Raw genomic sequence first — 5767 nt, forward strand, 5'->3', positions numbered from 1 at the left:
AAACATGATGTCAAGCATACGAAGTAAAGCACATAAAACTATTATTAAAAGCAGTTAATAGAGGGGTTTAGAGAGCCCGGTATTCGGGTAAACGCAGGCTGGGGCATTGGGGCGGAGTCATGAACGGTTGCGGCCGGCATGGTGCAGCCACCAGAAGCGTCTCCCCGCAGTATGGCTGTACCCGGTTTGGAGGCAAACCGGATGTGACGTAAGCCAGTGGCGTACTCCCTGCCCCCAGATAGGTACTTGCACGCCTAGGGAAGGACGCTGCTAGGTGCTGCTGCTAAATCCCAGTGGTGTGTGCCGGCCACATGCCATGCACATGCGGCCACTGCCGGCTCATGTAGGTTCGTTCGCGTGGTCTTGTTACGCCTCGCTGGATAGTGTTCAGTCATGCCGTCCTTGCGCGGCGTCATTGTCGGTGAGTCAGGTTAAATTCTTAAATAGGTCGCGCCTGCGCCTAATTGAGTCTATGAAAGCCTGCACATTCAGTTTTGTGGGCTACAATGCAGTGCGGCTGGCGTGAGCTGTCTCCACGATGCGCTTCGAGCGTGTCGATTTCGCCGTTCTTTATGTTGGCGGAAACGACCTTGAAAGCAACATGGATCCACAAGAAATATGCGACAACATCAAGATAAGTCTACTGAAATCACAAAATTTGAAACAATAAGCGCTAATAGTTGTGCTGTCTCTTAAATTTTAGGCCTTGATTGTTCAACGAGACGGCCCCCGTCGTGCTGGTTTTCAAGGTGCTCCCTCGCTGCGTAGAACATGCTGATGCGGAACAGAAAATGCAAAATCGTCGCTTGCTCAACCGCAAATTGACGGCTACGCTGAAGCGCATGCCGTGTCTGCGGAATTTGAACCCCGAGGTATGGACCCCCCTTTTCCCAGCGGCATGCCGTTACATACCGTCAGGAACACGCTTGGCTTTTCTCTGACTCGGTAAAAAATGTTTCACTTTTTCTCGCTGCTCGCTGCGGAAGAAATGCGGACCGTTTGTCGTAGTTGTGTCTCCATTACAGGGTGGCATTACTGCGGTGAACAAAGCAAGTGTTGCCGTACATACTGTGCGCATTTCACCCTTTGTTGGGCGGTCGGAAAATATTGGTCCCACTTTTCAGGGCAACTTCGCTACTCTGTAGCGGTGAAGTGTAATTTCTACCATTGAACATTCCTGTGTAGATATGTTTCCGAATCACGTTAAGCACATTTTTTCGTCCATTTCTTTGTCAAACAACGCGATAGAGCGATTGCGCAGATTGTTTACTTCCCGTTCTACAATGTTTATTTTATTCTATTCTATCGCCTTCCTTCAAACCACCACAGCGGCAAATGGACTCTTTTTATCGAAATTCCGTGTTTTCATATAAGCTGAATTTTGGTGCGGTTAGGTGTCTAAATTTCTCGTGCCCACAGCTACCAAAACAGGTGATCAAATTATTAGCATCGCGAACAAATCGCATTCCTACATATGCGAGCTGCTACATACGAGCCCTCAAGAATTTTCAAGAAGCATGTTTTTTTCTAAGAACCCTTGTGATATCGGAAAGCCCTGATTGAGGATTCTCATACAAAGCATGCTCAGTAAGTATAATGAAAACGTGCACAAACAATGTATACTGTACTGGGTACTCTGGCTGCTTGTAATCACATTACAGGTGACCACGAGTAGGTAGAAACGGGCCTTGAGGCTGTATAGTGGGATGTAATATTCCCACTTTTCGCTATTACAGAATCGTAGTCAGCTTTGAGATTTTACGTTATGTGAAAAATACTTCATAAAAAGAAAAAGCACTTGTAATGTCTCGGACACAAAGCGGCCTGTTCTCTGCTTGCGTCTATGAAAGGGTTAAGATGCACACACTATTCAAAGGTCGCATTAAGGAAGAAATGAGCGGCACCGTACTGTCTTCATTTCTTCAAACCCTTCAACAAAGCTTGAACAAGAAATGCACGCGACGGTGTCACTACAGACAGCTGCGGCAACACTGACGCATGCGCGAGAATATAAAATGAGGTGCAGCTGTGCGGTGCACGCTGCCGTGAAGTTCGAATTAGTTTCCCCCTTGCGAAACTACCGGAAAGGACATATTGCATCCATCGGTGTTAATATATTTTCTTGTTTTCAGCCAACATACACATCCCCGTTAAATCAAATAGATCACTGTAGATGGTGGCCACAAGCATATTACAAGAACTGTGAATTGGAAGCTGTTAGCTGCCTGTGGCACAAAGTCATGCAAGGGTACATGTAGTCTTTGTGTGCACATTGACTTCATGTTTTACTAATTTGACTGGCTCCTATTGCACTCTGGCTGAATAGCAATAACACACAGGCCACTTTACGTTCGAATTACTTGAAGGTCTGGGAAAGCTGAAGGTACATTCATAAATGTTCATAAGTCCATGGCATTAGTGAAAAAAAATCTAAACCTTTTCTGGTACAGCTGTGCGTTGTCAGCAGTGGCTCAATGCATTGCAGTGATTGAACAGGCACATATTGGCCGTACCACTTGGATTTCAGCCTGCATGCGTTGGCTGGACAAAAAATTCTACCATATTTTACCTCCAAACTTTTGCTCACGAGTGGAAAGCGCTGTTTCTGTTGTAAATAGATGTGGCTTGCACACAAGGTATGTGCATGCTAAGTGTCTTGGTAAAGAAAAGTAAAGGTATGCTGCACGAACAGAAGGTGCTGCAGCCACATAACCTGACCTTTGATCTTCATTATGCTCGCAGATTGAAGGGATGGAACTAAGTGCGTGTCTTTTAAATGCTTGATTTCAGCCAGTTAAATTTGCCAACACGGGGATTCAAACCACTGGTGTCCATCTGCTGTTGGGCTGAACTCTCAATTTAGTGGGAATACTAACCACTGCGTTCATTGGTGCTGACAGATATCAAGTCAGTTGTAGCTTGGCATTACTGTATTACGTCACCAAAATGCTAGAGAACCACTTGAGATCCTTCGATGTCAGCATCCTCATAATCAGTGGGCACCCCATAAGAAAAATAGGTCAATTTTGGATGGTATCCTTGCAAGTGTGAGAAGGCTAGGCCACAGAAACTCGCGTTTCTGATTTGTGCACTATTCCGCCACGTTAAAATGTGGGTAGCCTAGACATCTAAAAGACGAGGAGCAAGCAAATTGAATGCAGCTACCAAGCAAAAAATGTGGAAGCGTAAGCTGTTGATTTTCTTACTCTAAAGGCACGTTCACACTGAAGACAAAGCGGCTAAACCGGGCAAAGCTCTTGGCCAGGCGGATAAAAGCAGGCGTTAAACGAGGCGGCAAGCCCGATCGCTCGTGGACCACTTTTTTTTCCCGCCCGCCAGAGCTGTCCTCTTTGCCGCAGCCAATCAGAACACCAGACGACGGTGGCGTGTGCACGATAAGGATGGACGACCGGTGCCACAAGACGGCGACAAGTGCGCCACAAAAACGTTTGGTGCTCCGCCTCGGCGGTGCGGGCAGCCAGGCAAGCCGTCCAGTATACAGGGTGTTTCAGCTAATTTGTGCTGAGGCTTTAAAAGAGAAATACGGAAAGAAACTAGGCCTGCAGTACTCAAATGCAATCAATTCAGTAAACTACCCTTTTGAGCAACTTTAATACTTACAGCTCATTCAGAAACATCTGCTTGATTTTATGAAGATAGCTGCTGTGGTTATTTTTTCAGGACAAAAGAAAGTGCACACGATCGAAAAAAGTACCATGCAACTATGCACTTTTGAGCAGTGACGAACAAATGAACAATGCGGCATGCAGACAGGATGTAAAAAATATGCAGATCCGACACACTGAAGATTATGTAACCAGCTTTCTTTGCTGCTTCTGTTCAGTGATATGTTAAATGTTACCTTGCATGCACCACTTGTGTTTGTAGTACAGAGCTCACAGGCAGACGTGCACTCTGATGCTCAAGGTGGTGTTGTGCACCATCCATATCCTGTGAGAGTAGTGGCACTGTCATTCCCTCACATGGCGCATCGCATAGCGGGTGACGTAGAGAAATCCGTTTATTTAATCCTTAGGAGAAATAGTTGCTGCCACGTCCTGTGCCCGACAGAGTAGCACCTGCTGGCCACCCAGGCTTCTGTCATGCAGCATGGCCTCCCAGTGTTGCAGTGTAGGGACATTGAAGTTTTGATGCTGGACCACCACTTGCATACTGTCGTTTTGAGGCCTTGGTGCTGTATTGCAGCTTTGCATCTGCACATCCTGTGTCAATTGCTGGCATGGACACACTTGCCGTGTTTATTTTTTCAGAAATAGCATAAACATGCCATACCACACCTTGAACTATCATTATAATATTTTTAGTTTGCCACCACAACTGTCACCATGTCTAGTTGTAGTGTTTTTCTTTTAAAGAGACTCTATACGAAGGATGCTTTCTGATGGCATCTTTACCTTCTCGTATGATCATTCAGCGAGCACAAAGTGCTGCAGCTTCTGCAATGCTTTTGCCTATTCCTTCCAGGCACACTACTCTCAATGTATCATTTGCGCTGAAATAGAATACCACCCATTGCTCAAAGCAGCTTCAATATAGATTCCAATCGGAAGAATAGGCAGACTTGTGGCAGTATATGGCTTTCTATAGCCATAAAAGGCAAGCTAGCATAGTGGGGCATCTCAATGCTTGTAAAAGCATTCAACTGCATGTATCTCGAAATAACTAAGCTCAAGCAGACACTGTCAAAATTCGTGCTTGTCGCGGTGAGTTGGTGCGGGAACTTGAAGGTGTCGCTTTTCCTTCATTTTTGTGTGTCTCATGTTTTTGCTAAGGCTCTTGCCACAGCAAAGTTGCACTTGTGGTATTTTAGAAGGGTAATTTACTAATCACCTAGGCGATGTCATTTCCTTCATTTGGTTGCACTTTGTGCATCAGTGCAATAAATAGGTCAAACAGCTTAATACGAAATGTTGCCAGGCCATTTTGGCACAACACTTGTGGATAGCATTTTGGTGTGGCTTGGGCGAGACTGAAAGAGAGAAATTGACACATACAAGCACAAAGGCCAGGCACTGTTCCCTTGTGGCCTGCACAACCACTAGAATAGCAGCTAGTCTTATCAATTCATACTGAGTATCACAAAGTGTAACGTTGCAAGAACTGTAGCTTGGTTGATGAGACAAGGCACTTACAGCTGTAGCTGAAACATGTGTGATCAACATGTACAAGGTTACAATATTCTACACCCTTTTTGTATTTAAGTTTTTAACTTTGCCCACAATCTGATTACAGCTTTCCAGAGTTCCTTGGAAAATCCTCCCATGCACCTACCATGTGGCGTGCAAGATGGCAGCAGCAGCTGTGGGAACAGTTGAAGAGGCGAAGAAAGGTCCACTTTATAATAGGTTGTATGTAAATAAAACTGATTGAACTCAACCGATTCGGCTTCCACTTTTGTCAAGACAATTGTCAGCAAAGCAATGGAGCAATTTCAATGGGCGATACTAATAAATAGTGTATAGAAATTCTTGGAAGCCCCGTCAGCTTTCTTGCTGTTAACGGGCTGTGTTGGTGAGGTGGTTTAGGCAGGGAATGCCAATTCATGAGGGATGGTCATGGCCACCATGTTCAATGTATGTACAGCATTAATCAGTTCTCTAGACCGAGTGCACTAATGTCATGGCAGGCCAGCACTTTGTCACATGATACATTTTCGAACCTCGCATGCTTTCTTTGGGGCTGAGAAAATTAATGAAGCATGAAACTAAAATCGGCATGTTGCAGTTTTCAATTAACCATCACTGCA

General features: G+C 45.2%; 1 long non-coding RNA gene across 1 annotated transcript; it reads left to right on the plus strand.

Moving 5' to 3' along the window:
- The first annotated feature begins 344 nt into the window (after positions 1-344).
- On the plus strand, positions 345-5397 carry LOC142587306 (uncharacterized). Its single transcript, XR_012829446.1, has 2 exons — positions 345-872; positions 5254-5397. It is a non-coding gene; the product is annotated as an uncharacterized LOC142587306 (long non-coding RNA).
- The last annotated feature ends 370 nt before the right edge of the window (positions 5398-5767 follow it).

The sequence above is a fragment of the Dermacentor variabilis genome, chromosome 7 (genome assembly GCF_050947875.1).
Source record: "Dermacentor variabilis isolate Ectoservices chromosome 7, ASM5094787v1, whole genome shotgun sequence".
Lineage (NCBI taxonomy): Eukaryota > Metazoa > Arthropoda > Arachnida > Ixodida > Ixodidae > Dermacentor > Dermacentor variabilis.